Below are 16,143 nucleotides of genomic sequence, written 5' to 3'. Positions count from 1 at the left end.
GATTAACCTCGCAAATTTGGAAATAAATTATCAACGTTTGAGTTTGAGTTTAAGTTGAAATTGTTAGGGGTGTCCAAAGGTCGGTTCGGGTCGGGTTTATGCCCAACCCGCAACCGACCCGCTTACATCGAGTGGACGATTGGACAACCTGCCGACGTCCTCGGGTTGAGTCGGATTGGTCTCTGGTGGACGACAATCGGGTCGGTCGGCCTCGGCACTGAGGTAAACCACCGAATCTTCGCTAGATTGAAGCTCAAAACCACCACACAAGGCTAGATTTCAGAGAAAATCACAAGATCTAAGCAAAAATTGAAGCAATGAGCACTATATCAAACCCAGATTTAAGCAAAAGCACCACATCAATCAAGAATCGAAGCAAAAATCAAGCCCAGATTTGAGCAAAATCGAAGCAAAAGCACCACATCAAGTCGGATCTAAGTAAAAATCGAGCAAAATCTTAGCGAAATCTTCATCTCACCGCCGGATCTAAGTAAGAAAACCAAGATCTTCACCGAATCTAACCAAAAACTACCAAACTTCTCACCAAAATATTGATGAATCTGAATGGATCTGGGTAAAACCGGTGTTCTTTCTTCTGTTTCGTCGGTCGAATCGAGTATATCGAGTTTTGAAGAAGAAAACCCGCCATCCAACCCGCCTAAATCAGTTTTTGGAGGCGGAGACCTGTCTCCAACCGTCACCGGTGTCGGGTCGGCCGGTTTTCAAGTCAGCCCGGGCGGTTTGGGCAGGTGGGCCGGTTTCCGGGTTCTAATGGACACTCCTAGGAATTGTTAGAGAGATAGAGTTTCACTTCTTGTTAAGTTTGAACTAAACAAAAATACTTTTGTTTAAAAAAAATGATAATGATGAGTTTGAGTTTAAATTGAATTTGTTAGAAAGATAGAGTTTCACTTCTTGTTAAGTTTAGACCAAACAAAAATAATTTTATTTAAAAAAAATTGATAATGAGGTCAATAAATAGTTAATGATTTCAAATATATATATATATATATATATATATTAGATTTTTATAAATTAATATGTGAAGCCATCAAAGGTTCTGTCAGGTTTGGGGAAAAAAAAATACCCACGCACAAAACCATAGATTGTTATATGTGATTATGTGTCAGCCAGGATTTTTTTTTTTTTTTTTTTTGGGTAAAAAGGAAGCTTCATTAAAAGAAACTAAACAGAAGAGATACAAAAAGTGAAATGGCTATAAAACGTCCAAGCAGAGTCCAAGCTAATTAACAGAGCAACATCCACAGGGGGTTGAGAAAAATCTTTTGAGAGAAGAGCCCCCCTCCTAGCAAGTGCATCAACACACTTGTTAGCCTCTCTAAAGCAATGCTGAATTTTAACAAAAGAAAACTTCTTAAGGCCTTCCTTACAATCAGCAATAATGATTTCATTTCCATTGGGGTTATCCCCATCCTTTTCCAAAAGATCAATGACCACCTTAGCATCCAGCTCTATCTTAATTGCAACTAAGTGCAAAAAAAGACATAAATTGATCCCATCACGAAGCGCCCACAGTTCAGCCGCTATACTAGTTGTGGTACCTATAGCTCTGGCATAACCCGTCACCCATTCACCATCAGCATTCCTAATAATAACACCTTCCCCCACACAGCCCGGGTTGCCCAAAGAGGAGCCAACAGAATTTAACTTGAACCAACCCGCAACAGGCCAACTCCAATTAACTTGGATAATGTGCTTTAGGGTTTTTTGTTTGTAGTCCAAACCAATGAAAGTGTATTTTGCAACTTGAGCACAGGTTTCAGAGGTGAGGTTTCGTCGGTGATTCCCTCCTTCGAAGACAACTTTATTGCGATGAAGCCAAAGGCTCCACACCCCAAAGGAAAAAATAATGCCCCAAGGAATGCCCATATAGGAGGGGCGTTGCTTCAAACAGTTCAGGTAAAGCCAGTCATTAACGTTTGTGCCATAGAAAAGATTTTCATGAAGCGAGGAAGGAGAGGAGTTCTAGAAGGATTGAGCTGTATTACAATCCCGAAGTGAATGGGCTATAGTTTCAGGTTCCTCAACGCAGATGAGGCAGGTGGTAGGGGTATCAACCCCTTTATGAGTGAGAATCAATCTAACAGGCATGTTTAGGTGGCAACACTGCCATAGGAAGCACTTAATTTTAGGAAGAGTAGCTATTTTCCAAACCCAACCAGCAGAAGAGTTTTCACACAGGTTAATATCCTTTGGTTCACTTGCTAGCCTATAAGCCTCCTTAAGATTGAATTCACCACTTGGTAAGGAAACCCATGCTATTCTGTCCATATTATTGGCATACAAAGGGGTTGGGGTGGTCTTTATCTCCATTACTAATTTCTTTGGAATGACAAAAGAAAAATTTTCCCAACACCATCTGTGGGGATTAGCCACATCCCTGATCAGCAGAAGATCTTCATCCTTATTTAGAGGACCCATAAGTAAGCTCCTAAGAGTGCCTGTGCTCATCCATTTGTCATGCCAAACAGAGAGGAGGCTCTCTTTTCCTGCAATCCACTTGGTACCCCTATTAAAAATACCTTCCCCTTTCTTTAAAGCAGCCCAAGTTATCGAGCAAGCTTCTTTTTGGTGAGACAATCTGGATGCTAATCTAACTCTAGGCCTATTACCATATTTATGTGAAAGCACATGAGCCCATGTTAACTGCTTCTCAATGTGGAGTGCTAAATTTCTCTCCTTGGCTGCCTGAAGACCCAAACCACCTTCATCCTTAGGCTTCGTAATTTTTTTTCCAACTGACCATATGCATTTTTTTCTTCCTATCCGTAGACCCCCACAGGAAGTCCCTACACAGCTTATCCACACAATTGATAATCTTAGGAGGGAGAAGGGAGCACTGCATATTGTAGCTAGGGATGGTAGAGAAGGCTACTTGGGTCAAGACCAACCTGCCTGCAAAGGAAAGAAGATGAGCTTTCCAACCAGCAAGACAACTTTGCATTTGCTCAATGATGTCCCGAAAATCTTGGGGAATAGAAACATGCTTGATGGGGAACCCTAAATACTTCCCAAGAGAAGGGGTAGAGCGAAAGTCCAAAACATCACTAAGAGCTTCCTTGGCACTAGGAGAGACATTAGGAGAGAAAAAAACCCGAGATTTAGAAGCGCTGATCTTTTGACCCGATAAAGCACAGAAAGTGTCAAGAACGTCTTTTATAGCAACACAGTTTTTATGGTCAGCCTTCGCAAATAAAACCAAATCGTCTGCGAAAAAAAGGTGGGAAAAGGCAATCCCTCCCCACAATGCCATCATTGGGTCCCACAACTTGGATTCACACTTCTCAGTAATGAGAGCCCCCAAAAATTCCATAGACATAATGAATAAGTAGGGAAAGAGGGGGTCTCCTTGCCTTATACCCCTAAAGGGATGAAAAGACTCTATAGCCCCACCATTAAAAAGCATCGAGATGGAAGAGGAGGAGACGCAACTCATGATAAGAGAGATAAGATGGTTTGGGAAGTTGAATAAGGCCAAGGTATCTCTAATAAAACTCTATTCGAGCCAATCATAGGCTTTCTCCAAGTCAATCTTAATGGCCATCACACCTGAATTCCCTCTCTTCCTAGCCATAGAGTGGATCAATTCTTGAACTATAATTAAGAGTGGCAAAATTTGACACAACCCGCGAACCCGACACGACACGAAATTAGCAGGTTATGGGTTAAGGCTTAACGGGTTCGTGTCATATTCGGGTTGACACGGCTGACCCGTTTAATAAATGGGTTGGGTTAGTGTTGAACACATAGAACTCGTTTGACCCGTTTAACCTGTTTAATTAAATGACATTTTACCAATATAGCCTTCAAACTCTAGGTATATAAACATATTAGTTGTTGAAATTTATTTTCTTTGACATATTGTGATTGATTATTTGTGATATTGTGATATACTTTAGTTTTGAATGATTATTTGTGATACAATTACTCGTTAGTTCTGAATTTTATATTAAAAATATTTATTTGTTTGTTTTTTCATAATTTTTTTTTTCATTTTGATAAAATCTAATAAACAGGTCGACACGACTGACCCGTTTAATAAATGGGTCGTGCTAGGGTTGAGGAATTTTGACCCGTTTAATAAACATGTCGGGTTAGTGTTGACCTATGTAGTCGAATACTTATGACTTGACATGACACGAACCCGACACGCGAACATGAATTGCCACCCCTAACTATAATAGCAATGTCTATTCCTCTTCTCCCAGGCACGAAAGTTGATTGGAGGGGAGAGATAATACCATCCAAAAGGGGTCTAATGCGAGCCACAATCACTTTAGTCACCACTTTGTAAATGGAATTGCACAGGCTAATTGGTCGAAAATTATTGAGAGATTCCGGGCACTTGCATTTTGGAATAAGAGTAATAAGGGTCTCGTTGAGGTATCCTGTGATTTTTGCAGTACCTTGACATTATTGTTGTAGCACTGTATGATATGCAATACGGTACAAAATATCTTGGATTATCTAGAAAGGCGTATTGAAATTTGAAAATGCTAATAAACCGTACATTAATATATGGTTTAGATTGGGCTTTTTTGCTAAAACTTTTGGGCTTTAGCTTGAGTCAAAATGCTTTTTTACTTGTCTTAAAATATAATCTTTGAGCTACAAGCCTACAACTACTTTAGTCCAACGAAAAAACTTGATGTGGGCTTTTCCTTCTCTCCTAAAACATTAAAATCATTATTTTTTCAGGTGTGTAAACCCAATTTTTAAAAAATTTCATTATACAAGTTTTAATATTTTGAAATCATTGTATGATAGTTTCATTATCAATACTTTCTGTGGGGCCTGAGAACTTAGTAGCATCGGCCCATTTTACATCCAGCCCAAGGCCCATGCCGAGGATGAAGAATCGTCCGAGGACGTCGTATGAAGGCCTGAGCTGCAAGGACCCCAGCCAAGGATGGCCCTGTCCTCAGTGGATTGAGACCAACACCAAGTGGGGGGAAAAGTCCAGTACAGGTTGTCACCTCCACACTAAATGCGCTCACCTAATCCTCTAGCCGCATTAATGGAGATGTGACTCCTGGGCAGGGCAACCCTGGCCACTGCAAATCACACGAGTACTGATAATGCAGCCGTCGGGATGGGCAATCAGAAGGAAAATGCGTGGATGATCAACAGGTGGAAGAGAGAGACGGTAAGAAGAGGACTATATAAGGGGAACCAACAGAACAGTTAAAGGGGGGGAAAAGAGGAAAGGAAGGGACCTCTGTCAAGCTCCTCGGATCGGTGCCGAGGAGAGACCTTGAGGAGTAACTTTGGCGCACCGGCCTTCAACGAGTGTGAGTCCTGTTTTGGGCGTTGTTCGTTTGTTAGGGCCTAATTCTTGAACTCACTCTCTAAAAATGTATTGTTTGGGCTTGTTGGATCATTTTCCTTTTGATTTTCGAGGGCCTTTCCAAATTGAGTCCTTACACTTTCAATTAAATCTTTTTTAATGTACACAACTCAACAATCATTAAAATATTGATCTCTCATTCAATTACTAACACCTTATCTAAAGAAGTAACAATATCTTATAAAAAAAAAGTAACAATGTAAACAAAATGCATCATTCTTTTTTATGATATGTTCTAACTAAATTTTGTATTCTTTAAACTAATTAGGACTAAATTGACACAATGCTCCACTTATTTATTTTTTAGGGAAATTATTGCCAAGAGGTTGACAAGAATCTCTTTGTAAATTTGCTCTTCTTATTTCATCGGGATCATTAAGATGAAACATTTATCCATAGCCTAGGATTTGAGAAAAGCTTGTTCAAGCCAATACCAATTTTCTTAGAAGATGAATCTTGCAATACAAGTGATTTTCTTATAAGAAATTTGTTCATAGTGCTATCAAAAAAATAGAGGGTGAACTATAAGTTCATTCAATCTATTCAACTTAGGCATTCAATCGTTACATTAATCATGTTCAATAAAGTATTTAGGTATTACTTTAGTGCATATGCATGTGTACAAAATGTATCAAATAAATTCAACAAATTCAGCTAAAGATTAAAGCAAGCACTAACAAACTAACTATTTGAAAATGTGCATTTTTTAGAAGAAAATAATATATAACGATTTTAAAATACACCTTTTGAAAAAAAATTGATTTGGGCTTTTGGGCTAATTTGTATTTGTTTGGGCAATTTTTGAGAAGTCTTATGTCCATGATATTTTCACAACAAATCCTAAATGTAAGCTATTATTGGTTATAATTTGAACCTACCACTGAAATTATCTTTTTGTTCACTTGTAATAGCCAGTTTTAACCTGACATTTAGGATTTTTTTGTGAAAGTGTTGTGAACATTACATTTTTCACAATTTTTAGGTTTAAATTTTCAATGGACCAAAAATTTGAAGAGATCAAATTTCATTTCGATGGGCTTACATTTTTATTTAGGGTGGTCAATAGTTTTTTCTAGGTTGGTCAACAACCATATTAATATAAAACTTCAAGTCAAGGTAGTCACGTGACCACCCTAATTAACAAATAGAGTTGCCCCCGAGTGGATTAGTTATATTGAAGAAAATGTAGCGGTATTGGGCTTGGAGGTCCATTACACATATTGTGTAATGGACCTAAGGCCTACGCCGAGGACAAAATGTGTCCGAGAAGGGATAAACATTATTAGAAGGGTCCATGTTAACAAACAAAGAAGTTAATTTAGATCATGATGACTTAAGGGATTGTACCGAGAATAAGAGTCACCTCGGCTGACCGAGGTCATTGCCCGTAGAGATGATCTACTATCCGAAGAGACATCACAAAAGTACTTAGTTGATGCAGATAAGCACTATGGAAGCTCAAGACATAGAAGTATCATAAAGTATCCAAGGAAAAAGTTGCTACCTCCGCATTAAATGCTCTGTAGCTAACTCCCTAGCCGCATTAATGTGGAGGTGATGCCTGAACAGTGGGTTTCAACCTTACAACTACTACTTGAAGACTTATGGGAGGTGTTGATGGGACAAGTATCCAGATTCACCATTTGGCATGCACGTGGAAGATAGGGATGGCAAGGAAAAAGAGCATAAAAGGAAGGAGAGGGAGCAAAGAAGAGGGATCGGAAAAATCTAAAGGAAAACTCTATAATATTCAGGAACAAAACTTGTAACCGAGTTTGAAGGTAATATAAGAGAACAGTACACCTCGAAACATGCCGAGGACCATTCTTCTTCAGCATAATCCTATTTTGTTTCATTCTCTGATCGTTTGATTGATTCTAATATTTGTTTGATCAACTAAAGCCCAGTTCTCCAACCCACTCTCTACAAGTTTATTATTTTTGGGCTTTTTGGGCTGAAGTCATTCCATATAGTGGGCTATAAGCTCAAAATAGGTCCTTACAAAAAACATTAAGGGAACTTGAATTCAAAATCTTTGTTAGTAATTTCGTATCTTAGAAAGAAAAAAAAATAATTAAAAAAAAAATGATATAAAACTAAAAAGTTAAATAAAAATTTATCAATTAAATATGATAATATGAGAAAATACTCCATATAATGTTGTTACCTTAGGCCCCACAATGTATTGAGCTGGCTTTGAATTGATTTAAACCATGATGATAAGCATGGTTAACAAGGTTTATTACTCGATGACACCATTTTTTCCAAGATCTCATTTGTAAACAATTTAATTTTATTCTTTTGTGGAAATATAAACTTTGAAGGCATATTATTAATATTTAAATCATTTAACTACTACTTCTCACATCATCTGGACCTACCACAGCATATCACAATGAAAATGAATGAAAATCATGTGCCTATAGATTTATTGTTTCATTATTTTGTCATAAAATAAAAAGAACAAATAAAGAGAAAAGCTTACAACATATTTCTAAAATTGCTAACATCGTTTTTTGTTTTAAAAGCTGATCACTTGATATAATTCCATTATTGCAATTAAACAAAGAAGTCAAGGGGTTGAAAGCACAATTGATTTAAACCATGAGGATGAGCATGGTTAACAAGGTTTATTACTCGATGACACCTTTTTTTCTAGGTTTTCATTTGTAAACCATTTAATTATATTATTTTGTAGAAACATAAACTTTGAATGTATATTATTAATATTTAAACCATTTAATAACTACTACTCACATCATCTGGACCTACCCCAACATAAAACAATAAGAGTGTATGCAAATTATGTCCCTACAGATTTATTTTTTTACTATTTTGTCATAAAATAAAAAGAACAAACAAAGAGAAAGGCTTACAACATAATTCTAAAACTTCCAACATCGTTTTTTTGTTTTAGAAAACTAAATATTTGATATAATTACTATACGGCATACGGCCATAGACCCATTGGCCTTGGGCCTCGGCCTGGACATGCCCATATAATATTATCAAACCCAAGCCCAATGCCATGACCGGCTCACTAGTCACAAGCTCGGCATGTGATCACCGCCCACGTATAGAACAGTTGATAGATACCCCCATGATGGGCCGTGATGCCCCGACAGCCCGATAATACTCTGGGGAATCCCGCTACCGAGCAATCTTTTGCAGGCGGGAACCAGTTCCAACACCCTTGACATCATTTCCAATGAAGCATATTCCTTGTCAGGAATAATCAATTTGGACCCCACCCACACGAATGGAACCAAAGAGTATTCATAAGCATCCCACTAGCCTTAATCTATAAATAAGAGAAGAGCAAGAAGAGAAGGGGTTGGGGATTTTGGGGGAAAGAGGAGAGAAAGAGAGCGAGAGAGAGGGAACAAAGTAGTAGCAAGAGTAGTTTAAGGAGAGAAGGGGAGGAAATTATACTGTGTGGGGGAACTCCTTACTAAGGCTCGGCCGAGAGCTACCCATAATAGGAAACTCATTACCCATCATACAAATTAATTGTGAGCCCAACTCTAAATCTGGTCCAGCAAGGGAATTTGGGCATGCACAATTACATTATTGAAATTAGACAAGAAAGTCAAGGGGTTGAAAGTACAATTGATTTGAACCATGAGGATGAGCATGGTTAAGAAGGTTTATTACTCAATGACACCATTTTTTTCCAGGTCCTCATTTGTAAACCATTTAATTTTATTACTTTGTGAAAAAAAAAAAAAACTATAAATGCATATTATTAGTATTTATACCATTTAACTATTACTACTCACATCATTTGGACCTACTACAACATAAAACAATAAAAAAAGTTTGAAAATTATGTGCTTATAGATTTATTGTTTGTCTATTTTTCATAAAATAAAAAGAAAAGACAAAGAGAAATGCTTATATTACAATGTTTTTTAATCTAAGATAAACATCATATCTTTAAGAATTGAACCTTGGCCCTTACCCTAAGAATTTGTGGAGTGACCATCACGTCAATGACGCATAAATTTGTTTGTTGCCTAAGATAAATAGATAGGTGTATATATATATATATATATATTTGCAGTTAAAATTTACAGCAATTAATGTGTAATTTTAAAATGATACACGCAGCTTCATACAGGAAAGACCAAACACAATACTTAAATAAAACGACATAAAGGGTGAGTTTGGTTCAACATTTTGATACTGCGTTTTTTTAAAAGTGGCGGTTTCAAAAAGTGCAGTATGAAACTGAGTTTTTTTAAAAAAGCAAAGCGTATGGCAAAAGCTAATAAAAAGTGCTTTTTGAAAAATCTAAGTGTTTGGTTAACACTTATCAAATTTGCGGCTTGAAGTGTAAATTACCATAAAGAACAAAAAATATATGGCAAAATATAAACCATGAGGATAAGCATGGTTAACAAGGTTTATTACTCGATGACACCATTTTTTTCCAAGTCCTAATTTGTAAACCATTTAATTTTATTATTTTGTGAAAACATAAACTATAAATGTATATTATTAGTGTTTAAACCATTTAACTATTACTACTCACATCATTTGGACCTACTACAACATAAAACAATAAAAATAAAAATAAAAAGTTTGAAAATTATGTGCTTATAGATTTATTTTTTGCCTATTTTTTCATAAAATAAAAAGAACAAACAAAGAGAAATGCTTATATTACAATGTTTATTTGATCCGAGATAAAAATCCTAACTTTAAGAATTGAACCTTGGCCCTTACCCCACCTAAGAATTTGTGGAGTAACCATCACGTCAATGACGCACATTTGTTTGTTGGCTAAGATATGTGTGTGTGTGTGTGCGCGCGCGCGCCCGTGCGTGCGTGTGTATTTATTTATTTATATTTACAATTAAAATTTACTGCAATTAATGTGTAATTTTTAAACGATACATGCAGCTTTGTACAAGAAAAACGAAACACAATACTTAAATAAAACGACATAAATGGTGAGTTTGGGTTCAAGGTTTTGATACTATGTTTTTTTTAAAGTGGCGATTTCAAAAAGTATGGTATGAAACTAAGTTTTTAAAAAAAAAGTAAAGCGTTTGATAAAAGCTGTTAAAAAATGCTTTTTGAAAAATCTGAATGTTTGGCGAGCACTTATCAAATTTATGGTTTGAAGTGTAAATTACCATAAAGGACGATATATATATGGAAATTATTTGTTTTAATTATCAAATTTGATTAAATCTATGGACACAACATTTTGTATAAAAATTTCACAACAAATTTTATTTGACACGCTATTATTAAATAATAATAAAATGATGTATGATGGAGTTAAGATAAGAATCAATAAATTCTCACTTAAGCATTATTATAAAGTTATTGTGAAAATATTGTGTTAATAATAGTAGAAATTTAATATATTTTTGTACATTGCCTTACATAGTAACATTACAATTGACACACGAAACCAATGTAAACAGTTCCTTTTTATTTCCTTCTCTTTTTCTCATCTACTCATTTCTTCCCATTCCCATAAAAATCTTATCCTTTTTACTTCTCTTATTATTCTCTAGAATCTTCCACCGCTTTTTTTTTTTTTTTTTGGTAATAAAAAAGAAAGGGATGCAACATGAACACTTCCTTGGAGGTCACCCATCTTAGTACTACTCTCACCTAAACACGCTTAATTGCAAAATTCTGATGGGATTCGGTGCATTAGTGTTGGTATAATCGTACCCTATCCACTCATTTCTTCACCCTCCCTCTCTTTCTTCCTGTAACCCCAAAAGCAGCTCTAGAGTCTAGAGGTTTATGGCTAATTAATATAAACACATCCCTCCTCGTAAACCCAAAAATTCTAGTTCCTAAACTCATGACCTAGATCATTGCAATTTGCTTATATTTGTAGGAGTTTAGATTAAGTATTTTGTGGTTAAATCATTGCAATTTGCTTAACTTCATATGATTTTATGTGGCTATCACTATTTTGTGGTTAGATTATTGCATGCAATTGCTTATCTCTGTATGATTTTCTTATAAATATTTTGTGGTGAGAGAGTGGGGTAAAATGGAGAGTTCATGAGACAGCTGAGGGTATTTTAGAGATAAAAAGCAAAAATTCCAATGGTAATTTTGTTGTGATTTCTACGTTTTGCAATTGCAGCTCAGCTAGTGGAATACTTAGGGCCTATTTGGTAGCAAATTTCAAATATTGTTATACAAAATGATGTTAAAACTGTGATTTAAAAAGTGTTGTGAAAACACGTGTTTAAAGTATTCATAATGCAAAAAATGTGTTTGGTACCATGTTTTAAATAACATATTTTAAAATGTAAAAAAACATAATTGTGTGTTTGGTACGTGTTCGTGTTTTTTTTTTTAAATGATGAGTATAGTCAAAATATTATTATCTTATTTAAAGAGAGAGAAAATTCTCTCATCAGATGGGGCCTACAATTTGGTATTTGTATGTGTAGTCATATTAGGCAAGGCCTACAGTTTTTAACATATTTACAAAAGTGTCATTAAACAATGTTATTTAAAAACTGAAAACTGTATGAATGAGTTTTCTAAATATAATGTTCAAACACCCTAAAATGAGAAATGTAACTCAAAGGTGACCTCAACAATGTAGGATGTTTTGTCCAGTGATTTTAGTGCGAAGGAAATTAAAGCAGCGTTGTTCTAAATGGGACCAACAAAGGCTCCTGGACTAAACGGTATGAATGCTCTCTTTTATAAAAAATATTGGCATGTTGTGGGGATGATGTGATTGCTGCTGTTCTTGATTTTCTAAATTCGGGTAACATGATTCCTAAAATTCATTACACTCATATAGTTCTTATTCCAAAAGTGAAATCTCCTGAAAAAATTTCTAATTTTAGACCAATTTGCCTTTGTAATGTCATTTATAAAATTATTTCGAAAGTGTTGGCTAACAGACTAAAACTACTTCCCTAGCTAATAGCCCCTACTCAGAATGCTTTTGTTCCAGGCAGACTTATAACGAACAATGTGCTAGTGGCATATGAAACTTTGCATGTTATGCATTGTAAAAAATCAGGGAAGAAGGGGTCGCTAGCTCTGAAATTGGATGTAAGTAAGACCTATGATTGGGGAATTCTTGAAAGGTATAATGGTCAGGTTGAGTTTTCCTATGATATGGATTGAGAGAGTGATGTGCTGCATCTCTACTACCTCATTTTCAGTCTATATTAATGGCAAAGCTTATGGGAACATTATTCCTTCAAGAGTACTTCGACAGGGAGACCCATTGTCTCCTTACTTATTCTTGTTATGTGCAGAGGGGTTTTCAACTTTGTTGGAAAAATTAGAACATAAAGGGAGGCCTAAGGGGGTGGCAATTTGTAGGAGTGCACCTCGTATATCCCATTTATTATTTGCAGACGACTCATTGCTATTTTGACAAGCATCTTAGGAGGAAGTGCAGTGCATTACAGATATTCTTCAATTATATGCAAACTCATCTGGTCAATGTATCAACTTTGAAAAATCATCCATGTTCTTCAGCAGCAACACAATTGGGAGGCAAAAAGAACTCATAAAAAATATGTTGGGGATAAAGGAGGTGGAAAGATTTGAGACCTATTTAGGATTGCCCACGCTTTTAGGGCGATCAAAATATCAAGCTTTCTCTTTTTTGAAGGATAGAATTTGGAAAAAGTTGCAAGGTTGGAAAGGGAAAATGCTCTTAAGAGCAGGCAAAGAAGTACTAATTAAAGCTGTTACCCAATCCATCCTTACATACACAATGGGTGTATTCCTAATTCCTACAAAGCTTTGCCATGAACTCAATGCCTTGTGTGTTAGATTTTGGTGGGGTCAAACGGGAGATGAAAGGAAGATTCACTAGAAAAATTAGGGGGCATTATGTCAGCCTAAAAGTAAAAGTGGAATGGGCTTTCGTGATTTGCATGATTTCAATTTAGCTACGCTTGCCAAGCAAGGGTGTAGATTGATTCAACAAAAAGATTCATTGCTATACAGGTGTTTTAAGGCACGATACTTCCCACGGTTTAATTTTTTGGATGCCTCAGATGTCCCTAACAACTTCTATGTGTGGAAAAGCTTAATGGCAGCGCAACCTATTTTGAAAAAGGGGTGTTGTTGGAGGGTGGGTGATGGGTCTGAAATTAGGGTCACTTCGGATAAGTGGATACCGAATCAAGTCACAAACCGTGTATTGTACCCACTAATGGAGGAGGAGTGGGAGTGGCGTGTCTCGGACCTCATTGATAGCAAGACAAGCTCTTAGGACCGTAAGGAGGTTATGTCTAAATTCTAGAGATCAGATGCAGAGGCTATTCTTCAAATTCCCTTAAGCCGTAGACAAGTCCCTGATGTGATTTTCTGGCTTCATACAAAGAGTGGTGAATATTCGGTGAAATCCAGTTATCACACTACGAGATTAATTTCTAAACTGGAAGCTGACAAGGGAGAGAGCTCTGGAGGGGTCATTGGATTCTCAGTTTGAGTGAAGTTGTGAAAGCTCAAGATCCCAAACAAAATAAAAGTGTTTGGATAGAGAGCTTGCCTTAACATTCGTCCTACACGAGAGAACTTGGCTCGAAGAAGGATTATTGAGGATGCCAAGTGTGGGGTCTGTTTTTTTACCACAGAAACAGGATACCATGCACTGTGGGAATGCGGACTAGCCCAGGACATATGGTCTGGTTGCACGAGCTGCTTGCAAAAGGTACAGTTGGCCATGTTGATATGCTTCACCAAGTTAAAGAATTGCATGGTAGATTGTCCAATGAGGAGCTTGAATTGTTCTGGGTTCAAAGTTGGTTAATTTGGAACCAACGAAACTCCATTTTGCATGGGGGTGCTATCCAAGACCTGGGTAGACTGAACCAAAGGGCTAAGGACTATCTGGAGGAATTTCGGGTGGCTCAGGTACAGCTGGGCATCACTGTGAACACGGTTTCTGTGCAGTCATGAAGACCTCCATCGGGCTTGCTCTACAAGTTGAACTTCGATGTTGCAATTTTCTCTAGTTTGAACTCCACAAGCTTTGGGGTGGTTATCCGTAATAATATGGGGGAGGTTATGGCAGCTATGTTTGCAAAAGGATCGGCTATTATTGACAGTGAAGAGGCAGAGGTGCTCGCGTGTTGGAGAGCTTTGGAGTTTGTAGTTGATGTTGGCTTCACAGAGTTGGAGGTAAAGGGTCATAACGTCACGGTTATGAAGACTCTGGCTTCCTTCTGTTCCACCAAGTCCAAACTGGGCAATGTTTATGTGGATGTTTGGGTGCTAGCATCAGGTTGCAGGCGTTTATCGTTCAGTTGTGTCAATCGTAGTGCCAACAATGTTGCATACTCTTTAGCTAGGTACGCTAGTTTGATTGCTGAGGATATTTGTTGGTTAGAGGAGACTCCACCTCCAGCTGTTAAGGCATTGTATTTGGACTTTGTTTCTTTCAATAATTAATAATATGATTGGCCCGGATTCAAAAAAAAAAAAAAAAAAAAAACCTACTAAACACTTTATTATTATTATTATTTTTTTCGGTCCACTTAAACACTGAAAACTGTTGTTTGGAATTCCTTACCAAACAAGCCCTGAAAATCATGTTTGTTTGCATTGAGAGAAAAAGCACATTTATGAAAATTTACCAAACACCTAAATTAAGCTAAACCAAACGGAAACGTGCTGAAGCATGCTAAACGTACCAAACACCTAAATTAAGCTAAACACCTAAATACACATTTAGAGACTGAAAACGTACTTTTTTTAATTTCAAAAAGCTGAACCAAACAGACACAAAGTTTAATAAAACTGCACTATCATAGTCCTCTAATGTGAATGCTCTTAAATGAGACTAGGCATCGAGGATGCCTAACAATTCATGTGTGGAGTCAAATACAACATTATCACCACGTTGAATTTAATTCTTTTGAAACAGACAAATATTATTTAAATTTTGTCAATCAATACAAATATTAAAAATAGGGTCATGCTAACGAGTACATTTAAAGCATTAGTTAACAATCCATTTTAGGAAAGTTTTGATAACACTTTTATGGAAATGAAAAAAGCTGTTAAAATATTAATTGTTTTTTTTTTCCACGTGAAAACTTTCTTTAAATGGATTATTAACCAATGCCCTAAAAGCATTCATTAGCATTTCCCTTAAAAATATACAATAATTAGGTATTTGGATTTGATTGAAACTAGATTTAGTGGGCATGTTCGGTTCATATCTAAGTTCTATTCCTAGTTGTTTATAAAAAAAAAAGGGCAAATTACAACTTACCCATCTGTGGTTTGCCCGAAATTTAACCTACCCACCTGTGGTCCTTTCCGTTAGTACTTCATAACCCACCTCCCAACTTGCCGTCAAACTAACATCTTATATGCCAAAATCAAAACACAAAAAGATCATACACCCTCTCTCCTCAAAAACACTCTCACGCTTTCTTATACACTAAAACCAAGGTTGAATGAGACCATTGAAGATATAAGTCCCTGTTTATTGCCTCTGTTGCTAATCCTTTTATTTATTATTTTTGGCTTAGAGCATTTCTCATGTAATTGTTTATTATTTAAGTCTCTGTTTATTGCTAGGCACATGTGTATCTATTTGTTTAAAATTTTGGTGGTACTCTCAATGTTAGAGGTAACTTAAACTAAAGTCGGGCTTGACACCTAAATAATTTAAAAATGTCAGATGATGGTTAGACGGGTTCACAATGCATAGCTATGTTGAAAATGATGATCCCAGGAACATAAGCCAACATATATTATGCTAAAGAAATTAAAGATTAAAGCACCTTAGTTTTGACTTGAGA

The 16,143-nt window shown here is 36.4% G+C and overlaps 1 pseudogene; it reads right to left on the bottom strand.

Moving 5' to 3' along the window:
- Positions 1-10,945: 10,945 nt before the first annotated feature.
- LOC112008899 (5S ribosomal RNA) lies at positions 10,946-11,064 on the bottom strand (annotated as a pseudogene).
- Positions 11,065-16,143: the final 5,079 nt, after the last annotated feature.

The sequence above is a fragment of the Quercus suber genome, unplaced genomic scaffold, assembly GCF_002906115.3.
Source record: "Quercus suber isolate HL8 unplaced genomic scaffold, Cork oak 2.0 scaffold_20, whole genome shotgun sequence".
Taxonomy (NCBI): Eukaryota; Viridiplantae; Streptophyta; class Magnoliopsida; order Fagales; family Fagaceae; genus Quercus; species Quercus suber.
The sequence above is the reverse complement of the archived record's forward strand: the minus strand, read 5'-3'. Positions and strand labels throughout refer to the sequence as shown.